General features: G+C 38.5%; 1 protein-coding gene and 1 long non-coding RNA gene across 4 annotated transcripts in view; both read right to left on the bottom strand.

Annotated features, from left to right (window-relative positions):
• The window catches only part of doc2b (double C2-like domains, beta), a 307,871-nt gene that overhangs the window by 222,471 nt on the left and 64,616 nt on the right, over positions 1 to 20,784 (bottom strand). The gene's annotated exons all lie outside the window — the stretch shown is intronic.
• LOC133551795 (uncharacterized) lies at positions 1,832 to 12,215 on the bottom strand. The gene is made up of 8 exons (XR_009806569.1): positions 11,039 to 12,215; positions 10,371 to 10,505; positions 7,144 to 7,219; positions 6,150 to 6,227; positions 5,539 to 5,616; positions 4,928 to 5,006; positions 2,202 to 2,273; positions 1,832 to 2,085 (listed from the first exon to the last, which is right to left on the bottom strand). It is a non-coding gene; the product is annotated as an uncharacterized LOC133551795 (long non-coding RNA).

The following is a 20,784-nucleotide window of genomic DNA, read 5'->3' as shown; positions in this document are numbered from 1 at the left end:
CATATAGACAACATGTAACCATATGTTTGTTCATGGACATATGTAAACATCTGTCTATGCATTCACATATACACAAAATGTAAACATCTGCTTGTTCATGTAAACATCTGTCTATCCATTCACATATACAGCAAATGTAAACACCTGTTTGCTCATGGACATATGTAAACATCTGTCTATGCATTCACATATACACAATATGTAAACATCTGTCTATGCATTCACATATACACAAAATGTAAACATCTGCTTGTTCATGTAAACATCTGTCTATCCATTCGCATATACAGCAAATGTAAACACCTGTTTGCTCATGGACATATGTAAAAATGTGCCTATCATTTCACATATACACAACATGTAAACATCTGTTTGTTCATGGCCATATGTGGACATCTGTCTATCCATTCACATATACACAAAATGTAAACATCAGCTTGTTCATGTAAACATCTGTCTATCCATTCACATATACAGCAGATGTAAACACCTGTTTGCTCATGGACATATGTAAACATCTGTCTATCCAATCACATATACACAACATGTAAACATTTGTTTGTACATGGACATATGTGAACATCTGTCTATCCATTCACATATACACAAAGTGTAAACATCTGTTCGTACACAAACACATATGGAAATATTTGTCCATTCACACACTCATGTGCAGGCACACACACACAAACACAAACACACACACACACACACACACGTCCAATCTGTTTGTCAATTCACACACAAAATGTCTCTCAGGCCATTTAGATACATACTTTGTCTAACCATCTGTCTATCAATAAATAAACAAAACACACATTATGGAAATATCTGTTGATCCATTAAAATGCCAAATGGAAACATTGGTTAGTCCATTCATACACAGAAACATTGGTCTGTCCATTCAAATACATACACACACACATAATATAAACATCTATCAGTCCAGGCACAAAATATACAATGTAACCCTCAAACACACCTAATTGAAATACCAGTCTGTCAATTCACTCACTCTTCACACACACACACACACACACACACACACACACATACGTGTTTGGGTGACATATGAGGACTTATGACAAAAACGTGACATATGGGGACATGCCTTTCCAATGGTCCTGCAGGCCTGGGAATCAGACGGTTAGTGAACCAGAATTTTAGACACACAGTGGTCTATTGAGATTTTTGCAACTCTTTTGTTTTTTTCTGAACCTGATTTTTATGGTACATATGAGGACTTGTCAGGTTTAGGTGACAAATGAAGACCAGAGTGTTTAAGATTTCAAGTTTATGTGACATATGACGACCATGACGTCACAGAGTGTTTAAGATTTCAAGTTTATGTGACATATGATGACCATGACGTCACAGAGTGTTTAAGATTTCAAGTTTATGTGACATATGATGACCATGACGTCACAGAGTGTTTAAGATTTCAGGTTCATGTGACATATGACAACCATGAGGTCACAGAGTGTTTAAGATTTCAAGTTTATGTGACATATGATGACCATGACGTCACAGAGTGTTTAAGATTTCAAGTTTGTGAAATATGACAACCATGACGTCACAGAGTGTTTAAGATTTCAGGTTCATGTGACATATGAGGCTAATGACATCAGAGACTTAACAAAACAACCTGAGTTGGTTTAGTTGATGTGTTGTCATTTAAAAAAAAAATCCAAATCCCATGCTACTGTAATCTAAAACCAAGAAGAGTTTAAAAGAAACATGGGTAAAAATGTAATTGTCAACTAAGTGTAACTGAATTGTTTTTGTGGATTTTGTCGCTAAGAATTATCTGGAATAAATACAAAACGCTTGCTGTTTATTTTGCTTTTTTAATTGCTGGTAACATACTCAAACTACCACAGCAGATGTGGGAAAACATTTTTTTTCCCTTTTTTTAATATAATTCTGTTATGGATGTAGTACTTGATGGCAAGCCAATCTCTGTCCTGTAGAGCTACTAGTTCTTTATGGAGGCAGGCTTCACAATCTTTTTTACCTGGTACTTTGTTGCCAGTTACAAAATGCCACATGTGTCATTCAACTCCTTCCACTTCTTCCCCTTGGCAGCTGTCATAAAGGAGACAAAATACAATTTCTTACTGAAGGAAAAATGACTATAACACAGTGAAAAGGTGCAAAACGTAATATAATATTCTAGTAAATGATGTGGATTATTTATTTACCCCGCTTTGGAGTGGACCAAGTGGAAGAAGCTTGAGACATACCCACTTCCAGCGATTTGTCCTGCTGTCAATCTGAAAGGAAGAATTAGAAAACTGTAAAAGTAAACATTTAACATATTGTGCTTTGTGAAGCAGCGGAGTATATGTGTTGTCTGTCTATTTATGAATAATGCAGACCAGGAGTGTTGGCTGAGTTCTTAACGTTTGCTTTCAGAGCGTGCATATCACAACATACAAGATGCCGTCATGGCGACACAACCTATACCGGGCTACCGCGCATGCTCATCACTCCTGTTGCATGCTGGGTAGGGTAGTTCTTTTTTCCCCTGGCTCATAACATCACAATATAGTACCATGTATATGTGTTCAGTTTATCAAAGCACCAAGCAAACAGATATGGTCATAATTATTTTAAGTCCACTACGCAGAATAAACACAACATTATTAATATTGCTACTACGGATAATTTGATCAAAAATTCCCTAAAACAGCCCACTACCTATAATATAGGTTTTTTAAACATAAGATCCCTGATAAAAAAAAATGTTTCTGTTGTTACCTCAGAAATTGCCTGTTCAGATGTTATGATTGTGGCTCAGAGATTTGTATGTAGATTATATTTATTTTCCATAACAAACAGGATAACTTAAATACCCTGGCAGTGGCAATAAGCTTAAATGTTTGTATTTACATTTTTTGAGTTGATTTTCATAAAATATGCTATTTAACTGCTACTGTTTAACAAGGACTGATTTAAATTGTGTTTGCTCAACAAATGTTTTGGCGCTTTTGTTCATGTGGGAGAATATTCCAATAAAGGTGCACTACACACTACTTTTGAATTCATTATTGGGCTTTGCGTATACAATGCATTTAATCGCGATTAATAAGAGAAATAGTGCGATTAACTTCGATTAAAAATTTTAATCATTGCCCAGCCCTAATATATATACAAACCCCGTTTCCATAAAAGTTGGGAAATTGTGTTAGATGCAAATATAAACTGAATACATCCATCCATCCATCCATTTTCTACCGCTTATTCCCTTTCGGGGTCGCGGGGGGCGCTGGCGCCTATCTCAGCTACAATGATTTGCAAATCCTTTTCAACCCATATTCAATTGAAAGCATTACAAAGACAACATATTTGATGTTCAAACTCAAACTTTTTTTTTTTTGCAAATAATAATTAACTTTGAATTTCATGGCTGCAACACGTGCCAAAGTAGTTGGGAAAGGGCATGTTCACCACTGTGTTACATCACATTTTCTTTTAACAACACTCAATAAACGTTTGGGAACTGAGGAAACTAATTGTTGAAGCTTTGAAAGTAGAATTCTTTACCATTCTTGCTTGATGTACAGCTTAAGTTGTCGTGTTTTACGCTTCATAATGCGCTACATATTTTCGATGGGAGACATGTCTGGACTGCAGGCGGGCCAGGAAAGTACCCGCACTCTTTTACTACGAAGACACGCTGTTGTAACACGTGGCTTGGCATTGTTTTGCTGAAATAAGCAGGGGCGTCCATGATAATGTTGCTTGGATGACAACATATGTTGCTCCAAAACCTGTATGGACCATTCAGCATTAATGGTGCTTTCTCAGATGTGTAAGTTACCCATGCTTTGGGCACTAATACACCCTCATACCATCACACATGCTGGCTTTTGAACTTTGCGCCGGATGGTTATTTTCCTCTTTGTTCCGGAGAACACCACGTCCACAATTTCCATATATAATTTGAAATGTGGACTCGTCAGACCACAGAACACTTTTCCACTTTGCATCAGTCCATCTTAGATGAGCTCGGGCCCAGCGAAGCCCGCGGCGTTCCTCTGTGTTGTTGATAAATGGCATTTGCTTTGCATAGTAGAGTTTTAACTTGCATTTACAGATGTAGCGACCAACTGTGGTAACTGACAGTGGTTTTCTGAAGTATTTCTGAGCCCATGTGGTGATATCTTTTACACACTGATGTCGGTTTTTAATGCAGTACATCGCTTACGTGCAGTGATTTCTCCAGATTCTCTGAACCTTTTGATAATTTTACGGACCTTAGATGGTAAAATCCCTAAATTCTTTGCAAAAAAAATGTTTAGCAGTTTTAACATCAAATATGTTGTCTTTGTAGCATATTCAACAGAATTGGGGTTGAAAATTCTTTGCAAATCATTGTATCCTGTTTATATGTACATCTAACACAATTTCCCAACTCATATGGAAACGGGGTTTGAATGTATTTTTATATATATATATAGCCTATTATTTGCGCACTATTTACAAGTTATGTACCAAAAACACGACCACCGAAAAAATACTTTGATCAATGAAAACAGCGCTGCAGAAACCGGCTGTAAACAAGAGGCACTGCATTTTCTGAATTGAAACACTCATTTTAAAGCTTTGACATTAACATTTTAACACACACTAATCTGATTCAAAAATATGAGGACCTTATATGAAACACACCTAGGTCTTTCTTGGTTCAAACAATATGAGGACATGACGAGTGCTCACATGTAGAATTTATGTTGTTGACTTGTAACATCTCCTGTTTTGCTAAACATGAGTTCCAAACTCCCTACTGACTAACATGGATGTACCCTTACGAAAATGTTGTCATGTAAACTGATCTGTGAGAGATTAAAATTAATAAATGTCTTTCAAAATATAGGTTGGGTCAAATTTAGAGCAGATATAGTAAAAATAGACATGTAATAACCTGTTGGAGGGATGAAGTCGGTTTATGGCTGTCATCTGAATCTAGAGAATGTTGAGATAGAACCTCAAACAGTTGGTTTCTGCAACAAAACACCAAAATATAATGTCATAACTAATTAATTATAACATTCTCACCACTTTTTGTTGATAAAAATCTGAGCATACAATGCCAGATAAAGGGTAAAGATTATTACAGAGTTTCAGCTCCTAGACAATTCATTAAGAATGTAACACACACAAAAATCTGGTTCAGAAAATATGAGGACCTGAATTGAGACACTCATTTTAAAGCTTTGACTTTAACATTGTAACACACATTTTCTGGTCCAGAAAATATGAGGACCTTATATGAAACACACCTAATTCTTTCTTGCTTCAAACAATATAAGGACATGACGAGTGCTCACATGTAGAATTTATGTTGTTGACTTGTAACATCTCCTATTTTGCTAAACATGAGTTCTAAACTTTCTACTGACTAACATGGATGTACCCTTGCGAAAAAGTTGTCATATAAACTGATCTGTGAGAGATTAAAATTAATAAATGTCTTTCAAAATATAGGTTGGGTCAAATTTAGAGCAGATATAGTAAAAATAGACATGTAATAACCTGTTGGAGGGATGAAGTCAGTTAATGGCTCACATCTGAATCCGGAGAATGTTGAGATGGAACCTCAACAGTTGGTTTCTGCAACAAAACACAAAAATATAATGTCAGAACTAATTAATTATAACATTATCAGCACTTTTTGTTGATGAAACTCTCAGCATACAATGCCAGATAAATAGTAAAGATTATTACAGAGTTTCAGCTCTTAGACAATTAATTAAGAATATAAAACACACTAAAATCGGGTTCAGAAAATATGAGGACCTGAATTGAGACACTCATTTTAAAGCTTGGACATTAACATTGTAACACACACTAATCTGGTTCAGAAAATATGAGGACTTTATATGAAACACACCTGAGTCTTTCTTGCTTCAAACAATATAAGGACATGACGAGTGGTCACATGTAGAATGTATGTTGTTGACTTGTAACATCTCCTGTTTTGCTAAACATGAGTTCCAAACTCCTTACTGACTAACATGGATGTACCCTTACGAAAAAGTTGTCATATAAACTGATCTGTGAGAGATTAAAATTAATAAATGTCTTTCAAAATATAGGTTGGGTCACATTTAGAGCAGATATAGTAAACATAGACTTGTAATAACCTGTTGGAGGGATGAAGTCGGTTTATCGCTCACATCTGAATCTGGAGAATGTTGAGATAGAACCCCAACAGTTGGTGTCTGCAACAAAACACAAAAATATAATGTCAGAACTAATTAATTATAACATTAACAACCACTTTTGGTTGATAATATTCTGAGCATATAATTCTACATAAACAGTAAAGATTATTATAGCGTTTTAGCTCTTAGACTATTATTTAAGAATGTAACATTCACTAAAATGTGGTTCAGAAAATATGAGGACCTGGATTGAAACACTCATTTTAAAGCTTTGAATTAAACATTGTAACACACACTAATGTGGTTCAGAAAAATATGAGGACCTTATATGAAACACACTGAAGTCTTTTTTAGTTCAAACAATATGAGTACATGACAAGTGATCACATATAGAATTCATGTTGCTGACCTGTAACATCTCCTGTTTTGCTAAACATGAGTTGTAAATTCCACAGACTAACATGGATGTACGCTTAAAAAATGTTGTCATATAAACTGATCTGTGAGAGGTTAAAAGGATTAAATGTCTTTTGAAGTATAGGTTGTGTCAAGTTTTTAGCAGATATAGGGCAGCACGGTGGAACAGGGGTTAGTGCATGTGCGTCACAAATCGAAGGTCCTGAGTAGTCCTGAGTTAAATCCTGGGCTCGTGATCTTTCTGTGTGGAGTTTGCATGTTCTCCCCGTGACTGCGTGGGTTCCCTCCGGGTACTCCGGCTTCATCATACCTCCAAAGACATGCACCTGGGGATAGGTTGATTGGCAACACTAAATTGGCCCTAGTGTGTGAATGTGAGTGTAAATGTTGTCTATTTGTGTTGGCCGTGTAATGAGGTGGCGACTTGTCCAGGGTGTACTCCGCCTTCCGCCCGAATGCAGCTCAGATAGGCTCAAGCACACCCCGCCAACCCAAAAAAGGGACAGGTAGTAGAAAATGGATGGATGGATGGATAGTAAAATAGTCAAGTAATAACCTGTTGGAGGGATGAAGTCGGTTTATCGCTCACATGAATCTGGAGAATGTTGAGATAGAACATCAACAGTTGGTGTCTGCAACAAAACACATAAAAATAATGTTAGAACTTATTAATTATAACATTATCAGCACTTTTTGTTGTTAACATTATGAGCATATAATGCCAGATAAATAGTAAAGATATTTATAGAGGGTTTCTGTCTCTTGTCCCGCTCATGTCTTGAAATGAACTTCCCTCGGTACTCGACCACAAAAGAACCTTTTTAAAGTGATGCAAGAGCAAATACACCATATCCTGATAAAACAGTTTATCAATTAACAATGTTTGGAATATCTGTTTCAAAAAGGAATAATAATAGTCATTACTTGACTAAAAATTCAATTACAAACAGAATTACTCTTTCATAAATGTAAATAATTATTAAATTAAGTACAAACCCCGTTTCCATATGAGTTGGGAAATGGTGTTAGATGTAAATATAAACAGAATACAATGATTTGCAAATAATTTTCAAGCCATATTCAGTTGAATATGCTACAAAGACAACATATTTGATGTTCACTCTGATAAACATTTTTTTGGTGCAAATAATCATTAACTTTAGAATTTGATGCTAGCAACACGCAACAAACAAGTTGGGAAAGGTGGCAATAAATACTGATAAAGTTAAGAAATGCTCATCAAACACTTATTTGGGACATCCCACAGGTGTGAAGGCTAATTTGGAACAGGTGGGTGCCATGATTGGGTATAAAAACAGCTTCCCAAAAAATGCTCAGTCTTTCGCAAGAAAGGATGGGGCGAGGTACACCCCTTTGTCCACAACTGCGTGAGCAAATAGTCAAACAGTTTAAGAACAACCTTTCTCAAAGTGCAATTGCAAGAAATTTACTGATTTCAACATCTACGCTCCATGATATCATCAAAAGGTTCAGAGAATCTGGAGAAATCACTCCACGTAAGCGGCATGTCTGGAAACTAACATTGAATAACCGTGACCTTCGATCCCTCAGACGGCACTGTATCAAAAACCGACATCAATCTCTAAAGGATATCACCACGTGAGTTCAGGAACACTTCAGAAAACCACTGTCAATAAATACAGTTTGTTGCTATATCTGTAAGTGCAAGTTAAAGCTCTATTATGCAAAGCGAAAGCCAATTATCAACATCCAGAAACGCCGCCGGCTTCTCTGGGCCCGAGATCATCTAAGATGGACTGATGCAAAGTGGAAAGGTGTTCTGTGGTCTAACGAGCCCACATTTCAAATTTTTTGGGGAAATATTCGACACCGTTTCATCCGGACCAAAGGGGAAGCGAACCATCCAGACTGTTATCGACGCAAAGTTGAAAAGCCAGCATCTGTGATGGTATGGGGGTGCATTAGTGCCCAAGGCATGGGTAACTTACACATCTGTAAGTTACCCATCTGTTTGGAACAACATTTGCTGCCATTTAAGCGCCAACTTTTTCATGTGCGCCCCTGCTTATTTCAGCAAGACAATGCCAAGCCACATTCAGCACGTGTTCAGCTTCATAAAAAAGAGTGCAGGTACTTTCCTGGCCGGCCTGCAGTCCTATCAAAAATGTGTGGTGCATTATGAAGCGTAAAATACGACAGAGGAGACCCCGGACTGTTGAACGACTGAAGCTCTACATAAAACAAGAATGGGAAAGAATTCCACCTTCCAAGCTTCAACAATTAGTTTCCTCAGTTCAAACGATTATTGAGTGTTGTTGAAAGAAAAGGTGATGTAACACAGTGGTGAACATGCCCTCTCCCAACTACTTTGGCACGTATTGCAGCCATGAAATTCTAAGTTAATTATTATTTGTAAAAAAAATTATTCCGTTTGGATTTACATCTAACACAATTTCCCAACTCATATGGAAACGGGGTTTGTAATTAATGTGTTACTTGAAAAAGAAAAGTTTTAAATATCTAGCATATGCAGTTGAGAGACATTTCATGAGAGCAGAGTGTGTGTGTGCCTTTAAAAAGCTGTGCCTTTTGCCAAGTGACGTGGGACGTCAGCGCCCAGACATAGCAAAATAGTTCAGCTGTATTTTTTAGCTTAGCAGTGGCAGTTAAGATAGTTCTGTTGAATGTTTTTGTTTGCGTGTGGATGAGGCCTCTTTCTATTTGATATCGTGTTCGTAATTACTTCCGGGGGTTGCTTTCATTAGTAAAAAGATATTACCTGCACTAAACCTTTTGTGCTTCTAACGCTGTCTTGACATACAATCACATCAAAAGTAGCATGCCAGATTACATAAAACGCATCGTAACAGCGTTGTAGCGTACATAAAAGTTATTAGATTACTCGTTACCGGTAAAAGTAACAGCATTAGTAACATCGTTTTCATATACCGCTGTTATACCATCCATCCATCCATCCATCATCTTCCGCTTTTCCGAGGTGGGGTCGCGGTGGCAGCAGCCTAAGCAGGGAAGCCCAGACTTCCCTCTCCCCAGCCACTTCGTCTAGCTCTTCCCGGGGGATCCCGAGGCGTTCCCAGGCCAGCCGGGAGACATAATCTTCCCAAGGTGTCCTGGGTCTTCCCCGTGGCCTCCTACCGGTTGGACGTGCCCTAAACACCTCCCTAGGGAGGCGTTCGGGTGGCATCCTGACCAGATGGCCGAACCACCTCATCTGGCTCCTCTCCATGTGGAGGAGCAGTGGCTTTACTTTGAGTTCCTCCCGGATGGCAGAGCTTCTCACCCTATCTCTAAGGGAGAGCCCCGCCACACGGCGGAGGAAACTCATTTTGACCGCTTGTACCCGTGATCTTATCCTTTCGGTCATGACCCAAAGCTCATGACCATAGGTGAGGATGGGAACGTAGATCGACCGGTAAATTGAGAGCTTTGCCTTCCGGCTCAGCTCCTTCTTCACCACAACGGATCGATACAACGTCCGCATTACCGAAGACGCCACACCGATCCGCCTGTCGATCTCACGATCCACTCTTCCCCCACTCGTGAACAAGACTCCGAGGGGCCATAGAGGTCAGGTGCATTGTGAGCTGGGCGGCAGCCGAAGGCAGGGCACTTGGCGGTCCGATCCTCGGCTACAGAAGGTAGCTCTTGGGACGTGGAACGCTGTTATTCCAAACACTTCTAATTAAAGCCATATAATACAACCTCTATTAGACAGTAAGGAAATGATCCAAATGAGATGTTGATACAGTTACCATTGATATGTTACATAACAAGACATACCTTTCCAATCATTGATCCACTGGGCCTTAAAACAAGACTTGTCACATCCAGATCAAATAAACTCGGTGGCTTCAGCCTCAGGATTACGTCTCGCTCTTCTTTTGGGCACGATGTCTATATCATGTGTTGATGCGCCTAACAAATCCACACATAAAAATGAAAAAAGTCAGTGACACAGAAATAAAACAAAGAACTAAACCCTTCAAAAACTGTTAAATTTAGGCTCAATGCAGACATGAAGCTTCTCAAACAAAGTACTAATATAACAATATCAGTAACATGCCAAGTCCACAGTGCTTATCAGCTTGAAATATTTGTATTTGAGAAAAAGTATAAACAATTTGAAGAACTCTAGTCTGTCTTGTTTAAAATTAAGAAAAGGTTTACTAGCATAGTGATCAAGGGTGATGGGTCAAATGGAGAGAATAATTTCACCACACCTAGTGTGTGACAATCACTGCTACTTATAATCTTCCATGCAACTTTAAAAAAAAAATGTTAAATGCCTTGGCCTTGGCCCAGAACTGAAATGCTTAATTTAACCTCATAAAATCAAATCTGATTGCAATTAATAACAAAAACATTTAACTGTTGATTATGATGAACTATTTTCCTATGTTAAAAAACATTGGTCTATTTAATTACGTTAAACTCCATTTTATGCTCACCTGATTCAACCATGCTGTCGAAGACTGTCAAAGATTGTTTGTGACCAAGATAGATGTCCCCCTCCGGTGATGCAGGTCCCGGAAGTGATGTTCACTGAGCGCTCTGTTGTGCTCAAAATCGTGTGTGAAGTTGTGTATTTCGATTATAAATGGTCCTTTTGGAAAACCCTTTTTATATATATATTCAATATTAAGTGTGATACATGAGCTGTATAACTTCCATGATGAAAATAGTTAACTAGTGATTTAGCCCTCTGTTAGGAGCAGACATCGTCCAGCGGCCAATCAGGCGGCGCCTAACTGAAAATTGGACCAATCAGACGCCGAGACTCTTCAGAGTGGGTGGAAGTAACCATCTTGAACACCATGTAAAGTGAATACCTCCAAAAACAATCCCCATATTAATCCTAAATTTGCCCCAAAGATAAAAATACCCAAATAATGTGCTATTGTAACCATTTGAAAATATTAAATACTGTGTGTAGTTTGAATTGCATTTGAATTATTGCCTTTGTCTCAATCAAGGTTGAAGGTTGTTTTTTTTTATGCAAAAACCTACATTTCAGGCACATTTAAAGCAATTATTGTGCGGCATTGTATTTTAGTCAACAGAATAGCAAAAAGTCCAATACAGTAAAATACTGAATCAAACAAATTAAATCATCACCATAATCCCTTTATTACTAATTGTCTAGCCCAAATCCTCTCCAGATAAACCAAATTAATAGATAAAACTAACACTAAAAAGGATGAGATCATCAAATCAGTTGAAAATGTGTTGTTATTTGATTCAGAATTCAAGAGTATGTTTATTGCTGTAATGGTTAGATGTTTTTCAAAATGTTGGAGTGTGTGAGTTTCTGCCCCACATGACATATGAGGACATATGACATATGAGGACAAGTGTGTGTGTGTGTGTGTGTCATAATAGCAAAGATGGCCACTAGGGGCAAAATCGAAGGTGAGCAAAAAAATTAAACACACTTTCACACACTTTTTCTGAAAATTTGACAAATGAAGACTTCAGAGATTTTTGGTCTGGGAACATGCTGGGAGGGTCTAGAACACGATAGCATTGCGGGAAATATGGGGACATGGAAAATGTCCCCATATTTCAACAGGTCCTCATATGTAAGGTGAAATTTCATAAAAATGTCCCCATATGTCACTTTGACAAACGCACGCACACACACACACACACACACACACACACACACACACACACACACCCACACACACATTGTACCATCTGTTTGTCCATTCACTTACAAAATGTGCCCCAGCAAAGACATTTTGCTTGATGGGGGCCACGTTTTTCAACCGATCATGCTGAAATTTGACAGACGTGTATTAGTCAGTCGCCTAATGCTGTGTACCAAATTTCGCAGTGACTCGGTAAAACCCCGGAGCGCAGCAAGCTCCGTTGGCGAGGGACTGTTGCAGCAAAGGCATCATGAGAGGGATTAAGTTAACCCAACAGTTAAACCCCAAATCATGACGGCACGTTTTGAAGCCTGAAAGCTGAGGTGAGATACGAGAGATTACGACTTATGAAGCAAAGCCCAGTAAAAGGAAAATACAAAAAGTTGTTTTTTTCTGTTAAAAGGCGGATTAAAAGTGCTAAAATTGGAACTTTTTGACTGCGGGTCTTGGCGGAGCGAGACGGTGCATCGGCACCATGCGTGGTTTGCGTCCGACCTTTTGCCGGCTTTGCAGTAATTGCTTTTCCTTCAAGGCTGCACATCCATGCGGGATGCAGACATGTTGGGGAATGAAGCGTTAGGCAGCCAGCGGATGATAGAATCTGTGAAAACCATTCAAGATCATTTTTTCTCACCGGAAGTCACCGGAAAGAAGAATAACACTTGTCCCCAGGCTGACGCACAGCTCGCAATTATCAGTTTTATTTTTATATATATTTTTTTAATTCTCAACTTTTCCCCAAAAAATATTATACAATATGCCAATTTTGTTGTCTATGAACAAAGGCTGACGAATCTAACAAGTCTTTTTGTTGACTTCAGGGTAGTTATTAATAGTCAATACAGTACTGCTAACAGTCACCAGGGATATTCAACAAAATAGTTTTGGGGGCCACATTTCCAGAAAGCTTGTTTTGTATATTCCAGAGGCATTTGATTTTGGTCTATTTATTTTCTATGTCACGGCTGGTCACATCTGTTTGTTCATGGACATAAGTTAACCTTTGTCAATCCGTTCACGTACGCACAAAATGTAAACACATGTTTGCTCATGAAAAATATGTATATACAGCAAATGTAAACACCCATTTGTTACCTCTGTCTATCCATTTACATATACATAAAATGTAAACATTTGTTTGTTCATGGACGTATGTAAACATCTGTCCATCCATTTACGTATACACAAAAACTTTTGTTTGTTCATGGACATATGTAAACATCTGTCCATCCATTTACATATAAACAAAATGTAAAAATCAGTTTGTTCATGGCCATATGTAAACATCTGTCTATCCATTCACATATACACAACATGTAAACATCAGTTTGTTCATGGAAATATGTAAACATCTGTCTATCCATTCCCATATTCACAACATGTAAACATCTGCTTGTCCTTGTAAACATTCGTCTATCCATTTATATACACATACAATGTAAACTTCTGTTTGTTCATGGACATATGTAAACATCTGTCAATCCATTCACACACACAAAATGTAAACACTTGTTTGCTCATGGACATATGTAAACATCTGTCTATCTATTTATACACACATAAAATGTAAACATCTGGTTGTTCATGGACATATGTAAACATCTGTGTATCCATTTACATATAAACAAAATGTAAAAATCTGTTTGTTCATGGCCATATGTAAACATCTGTCTATCCATTCACATATACACAACACAACATGTAAACATCAGTTTGTTCATGGAAATATGTAAACATCTGTCTATCTATTGACATGTAAACAAATTGTAAACATCTGGTTGTTCATGGCAATATGTAAACATCTATCTACCCATTTACATATACACAAAAACGAGTGTTTGTTAATGGACATATGTAAACATCTGTCTATCCATTCACATATACACAACATGTAAACATCTGCTTGTCCATGTAAGCATCTGTCTATCCATTGACATGTAAACAAATTGTAAACATCTGGTTGTTCATGGACATATGTAAACATCCGTCTATCCATTTACATATACACGAAAACATTTGTTTGTTCATGGATATATGTAATCATCTGTCTATCCATTCACATTTAAACAAAATGTAAACATCTGGCTGTTCATGGACATATGAAAATACCTATATATCAATTTATATATACATGAAAACTTTTGTTCGTTCATGGACATATGTAAACATCTGTCTATCCATTCACATATACACAAAATGTAAACACCTGTCTGCTAATGGACATATGTAAACATCTGTCTATCCATTCACATATACACAACATGTAAACATATGTTTGTTCATGGACATATGTAAACATCTGTCTATTCATTCACATATACAGCAAATGTAAACACCCGTTTGTTACCTCTGTCTATCCATTTACATATACATAAAATGTAAACATCTGTTTGTTCATGGACATAAGTAAACATCTGTCAATCCATTCACACACACACAAAATGTAAACACTTGTTTGCGACATGGACATATGTAAACATCTTTCTATCCATTTACATATAAACAAGATGTAAACATCTGTTTTTTCATGGAAATATGTCAACATTTGTCTATCCATTCACATATACACAAAATGTAAACACCTGTTTGGTCATGGGTACATGTAAACATCTGTCTATCGATTTACATAAAAACTAACAAACGCATATTATGGAAATATTTGTCCATTCACACACTCGCGCGCACGTACTCAAACACGCACACACACGCACACAAACATCCCATCTGTTTGTCAATTCACGCACAAAATGTCTCCGAGTCCATTTGGATACATACTTTATGTGTGACCATCTGTCTATCATTAAATTAAAGAAACCTTATGTTGCGTTTTGCTAGTGTTCTCTGGTGTTTAGTGTTTTAGTTCTTGTCATGTGCTTTTATTTTGGCGGCTTTCTCGATTTTGTTGGTGTTTTCCACTTCTGTCCCGGAGCATTATTCCCTCACCTGTTTTCTATTTGCAATCAAGATTATTTTTCTACCTTCCCTGTCGGGACATTGATGTTGTTATCTGTTCACTGGACTACAGAGGAGCCTTGAGTGGTACTCCACATTTTCAGCAGTTTTGTTTTGTTTTCTGTCCGGAAAGAGCACTTTTTGCTTATTGTTTAGCTATTATTAAATACCACTTTTATTTATTTTTTTACCTCAGGCTACTACTTCGCTCATCTGCATCCACAAGATCACATCAACCTTTTGTCATCGTTTGACATTTTTGTCACACTGCGGTGAGGGAAGTCCAGTTTTGAGGTTGTCTGGCGAACTTCCTGTTTTATGTTGAAAGTCTAATCCTCCTCTCGTTTCAGGTCACTTGCCCTTTCTCCTGTGTCACTGGTCTGATGTCTTTCCTGATTGCCAGATTGTGCCCACCTGTGTCACCCTCCCTCATGTGTGTATGTAGCCCTCGTTGAGTGTATCATTTGTCGTGTGTCTCTAGCCTGCGATGAGGTAGCGACTTGTCCAGGGTTTATGCTGCCTTCCGCCCGAATGCAACTGAGATAGGCTCCAGCGACCCCAAAAGGGACAAGCGGTAAAAATTGAATGAGTGGATGGATTTATGGTGTACCTCCAGCTGTATTCCACAGCCTTGGCCAAGTTAAGTATTGCCTTGTTTTATTCCTTAATATCTCTATACCCTCTGAAAAAGAGTGATTTTGAGTTGTTAAAGTTTTTTATAGAGATGTCCGATATTCTGATATTGTCCAACTCTTAACTACCGATTTCCAGAGGTGGGTAGAGTAGCCAGAAATTCTAGTCAAGTAAGAGTACTGTTACTTTAGTGATGCATTACTCAAGTAAAAGTAAGGAGTAGTCACCCAAATATTAAAAAGTATGTTGTGAAAAAACTACTCAAGTACTGAGTAACTTATGAGTAACCTGGCAACAAGTAATGCACAAAAACATAAAAATAGCAATGGACAAATTCAGAGCCAGGAATATCTCTTAAGCAACTAAAACAATAATATATATTAAATAATATATATTTGGTTTTACACTGTATTGAAAAAAAATTCAAAAATGAATTTTATCTTTGCAACCTCATTATACTATTGGCTAAGTTTTATATTCATAAATGTAAGTTTCTCAATACTCGACCTGTTTTTTGTGCCTTTTAAACAAGATTTAGAACTCTACATTAAAACACTCTACCTCTAACAACCACAAAGCTGTGAAAACGATGATGCTGTGTTCCAAATTTAAGTTATTTACTGAGATTGAGTGAGCCTATGGCTTTGCACTTTGTTTATATATATATATATATATATATATATATATATATATATAAGCATTTAAGTCTCACCCTTAAAACTCATTTGTATACTCTAGCCTTTAAATAGACTCCCTTTTTAGACCAGTTGATCTGCCGTTTCTTTTCTTTTTCTTCTATGTCCCACTCTCCCTTGTGGAGGGGGTCCGGTCCAATCCGATGGCCATGTACTGCTTGCCTGTGTATCGGCTGGGGACATCTCTGCGCTGCTGATCCGCCTCCGCTTGGGATGGTTTCCTGCTGGCTCCGCTGTGAACGGGACTCTCGCTGCTGTGTTGGATCCGCTTTGGACTGGACTCTCGCGACTGTGTTGGATCCATTATGGATTGAACTTTCACAGTATCATGTTAGACCCGCTCGACATCCATTGCTCTCCTCCTCTCCAAGGTTCTCATAGTCATTATTGTCACCGATGTCCCACTGGGTGTGAGTTTTCCTTGCCCTTATGTGGGGCTACCGAGGATGTCGTGGTGGTTTGTGCAGCCCTTTGAGACACTAGTGATTTAGGGCTATATAAGTAAACATTGATTGATTAATTGATTGATATTGCATTCTATTTTAGTTACTTTAAAGGGAATGAGCGGTAGAAAATGGATGGATGGATGAATTTACAACCCCCTGGCGCTAATTTGTACGGTTTTTATATTGTTTTTTACTGTTTTTGTACTTACTTTAATTATTATTTTCAACTGCTTGTAAATGTTGAAATTTATAAATAAAAGTTTATAAAATGGAATTCAAAAAAAGTGTGCAGTTAATCATGTGACCGCCTGGCTCTGATTGGTGAAATGGAGTCAGACGTCACCAGTGACTGCATTTGATTGGTGAAACGCAGGCATGTGATAGATCCTACTTTGAAAGTCTGTCTGACAAACAAAACAAACAAAGCGTGTATTAACAGATTGATAAAAATCAGTAGCGAGGAGCGAGCTGAATGTAGATAAATGGAGCGGAGTAAAAGTAGCGTTTTTTCTACACAAATTTACTCAAGTAAAAGTATGTTGCATTAAAACTACTCTTAGAAGGACAATTTGTCCTAAAAGGTACTCAAGTAGATGTAACGGAGTAAATGTAGCACGTTACTACCCACCTCTGCCAATTCGGATATCAACCGATACTGATACTATATACAGTCGTGGAATTTTTTTGTGATGCCCCCCTGGATGCATTAAACAATGTAACAAGGTTTTCCAAAATAAGTCAACTCAAGTTATGGAAAAAAAAATGCCAACATGGCACTGTCATATTTACTGTCAAAGTGCATTATTTGTTTTAACATGCCTCAAAACAGCAGCTTGGAATTTGGGATATGCTCTCTCTGAGGGAGCATGAGGAGGTTGAGGTGAGCGGGGTATTGACAGGTAGCGGGGTGTATATTGTAGCGTCCCGGAAGTGTTAGTGCTGCAAGGAGTTCTGGGTAATTGTTCTGTTGTGTTTATGTTGTGTTACGGTGCAGATGTTCTCCCGAAATGTGTTTGTCATTCTTGTTTGGTATTGGTTCACAGTGAGGCGCATATTTGCAACAGTGGTAAAGTTTTTTTATACGGCCACCCTCAGTGTGACCTGTATGACTGTTGAGCAAGTATGCCTTGCATTCAGTTGTGTGTGTGAACAGCCGTAGATATTAAGTGATTGGGCCGGCACGCAAAGGCAGTGCCTTTTAAGGTTTATGGGCGCACTGAACACAGCGGCGTTTTAAAAAGTCATACATTTTACTTTTTGAAACCGATACTGATGATTTCGAAACAGATACCGATAATTTCCGATATTACATTTAAAAGCATTTATCGGCCGATGATATCGGATACCCCTAGTTTTTTGGTCAGTTTTTTTTTAGCTAGCTTCAGAGTGCTCTTTCTACTTTTCGGTCATGACCCAAAGCTCATGACCATAGGTGGGAATGGGAAGGTAGATCGACCGACCGGTATATTGAGAGCTTTGCCTTCCGGCTCAGCAACTTCTTCACCACAACGAATTGATACAGTGTCTGTTTTACTGAAGACACTGCACTGTTTGTACCATGAATTGATTAACGTGGACCCCGAATTAAACAAGTTGAAAAACTTATTCGGGTGTTACCATTTAGTGGTCATTGAACGGAATATGTACTGAACTCTGCAATCTATTAATAAAAGTATCAATCAATCAAACCGACCCGCCTGTCGATCTCACGATCCACTCTTCCCTCACTCGTGAACAAGACTCCGAGGTACTTGAACTCCTCCCCTTGGGGCAAGATCTCCTCCCAACCCGGAGATGGCACTCCACCCTTTTCCGGGCGAGAACCATGGACTCCGACTTGGAGGTGCCGATTCTCATCCCAGTCGCTTCACACTCGGCTGCTAACCGATCCAGTGAGAGCTGAAGATCTTGGCCAGATGAAGCCATCAGGACCACAACATCTGCAAAAAGCAGAGGCCTAATCCTGCAGCCGCCAAACCAGATACCCTCAACGCCTTGACTGCGCCTAGAAATTTTGTCCATAAAAGTTATGAACAGAATCGGTGACAAAAGGCAGCCTTGGCAGAGTCCAACCCTCACTGGAAAAGCGTCCGGCGATGCGGACCAGGCTCTGACTGATCCCACAGGTAGCGAACCGCCACAATCAGACAGTCCTGTACCCCATACGGGCGGCATAGCTCGGTTGGTAGAGTGGCCGTGCCAGCAACTTGAGGGTTGCAGGTTCGATTCCCACTTGTGCCATCCTAGTTACTGCCGTTGTGTCCTTGGGCAAGACACTTTACCCACCTGCTCCCAGTGCCACCCACACTGGTTTAAATGTAACTTAGATATTGGGTGTCACTATGTAAAGCGCTTTGAGTCACTTGAGAAAAGCGCTATATAAATATAATTCAATTCATACTCTCTGAGCACTCCCCACAGGACTTCCCGAGGGACACGGTCGAATGCCTTCTCCAAGTCCACAAAGCACATGTAGACTGGTTGGGCAAACTCCCATGCACCCTCAAGAACCCTGCCGAGAGTATAGAGCTGGTCCACAGTTCCACGACCAGGACGAAAACCACACTGTTCCTCCTGAATCCGAGGTTTGACAACAGAGCACTCAAAGAATGCAAAATATCTTTGATTAGCAACTTTGCATTCAGTCATTAAAAGCAACAATGTGCTTCTCTTTTAGTAGGCGACAGTAGGAAGACCCGGAAGTAACTTTGGGAGTGGTAAAGTTTGGTACTGTTGAAGTCCAAAAAGTGTGGGGTCCGTGACGAGTTAATGTGGGCGGAAGAACGAGACGACTATTGACGATCATTCAGCTCTCTTGTAATAATTGCAGACATACGAGGGCTTTTGTCGGCCAAAATAAAGACTTTTTAGCGGACCTTTGGGGACGCCTTAGCGCGGACGTGGGGGCCAATTAACTGTGAGTCGGGGGGTTTAATTGGAAATGACCGGTCGGGCCAAATGTAAAAAAGTCTCGGGATCACGAATGAATGAGACCACCAGACAAACGTGTACGAGGGGCCTCGTTAGAATGATCTACATTTCAATTCCAATTATTAACACTATTCCTTCGGACGTGCGGAATCAAAAGGAGAGGCTTGGAGGAACAAAAGACTGCTCTCAGTGTGAGAGGTGAAGCAGGGAGGAGATTAATGGCTCTCTGCACATTTACAATCACTTCTATCAACATTAGGTCAGTGTAAGCAATCCAGATATTTGCTCTGAACACACACACACACAACATAACCAACTGTGGGTTTCCTATACGCTAAATAAAGGCAATGAAATAAATCACTAAAATGTGAATTAATTCATAAAATTCCTCAATTGATTTAAATGTTCTGAAATGAATAGGTTCTTGAAACTAATAAATAAAAATACAAAATAAACAAATACATTTTTCATAACAGGAGTGATTTATAAAACAATGCCAATTTAATTTAAAACTTGTATTCTGAAAGAAAGACGCAAATAAAAAAATAAATATCATAAAAAAGGAAATAAAATTTGGGTAATTATTTTTTAAATTAAAATGTAATTTATTAAAACATCCAAACATCCATTTTCTACCGCTTATTCCCTTTGGGGTCGCAGGGGGCGCTGGTGCCTATCTCAGCTACAATCGGGCGGAAGGCGGCGTACACCCTGGACAAGTCACTACCTAATCGCAGGGCCAACACAGACAGACAACATTCACACTCACATTCACACACTAGGGCCAAATTAGTGTTATTAAAACAAATGTATTAAAATATTCTGTAAAAAATACAGAACGAAAAAATTAATAATCATTTACTGAATGAAGAAATACAATTCGGGT

This window comes from Nerophis ophidion, linkage group LG04 (genome assembly GCF_033978795.1).
Source record: "Nerophis ophidion isolate RoL-2023_Sa linkage group LG04, RoL_Noph_v1.0, whole genome shotgun sequence".
Classification (NCBI taxonomy): domain Eukaryota; kingdom Metazoa; phylum Chordata; class Actinopteri; order Syngnathiformes; family Syngnathidae; genus Nerophis; species Nerophis ophidion.
The sequence above is the reverse complement of the archived record's forward strand: the minus strand, read 5'-3'. Positions and strand labels throughout refer to the sequence as shown.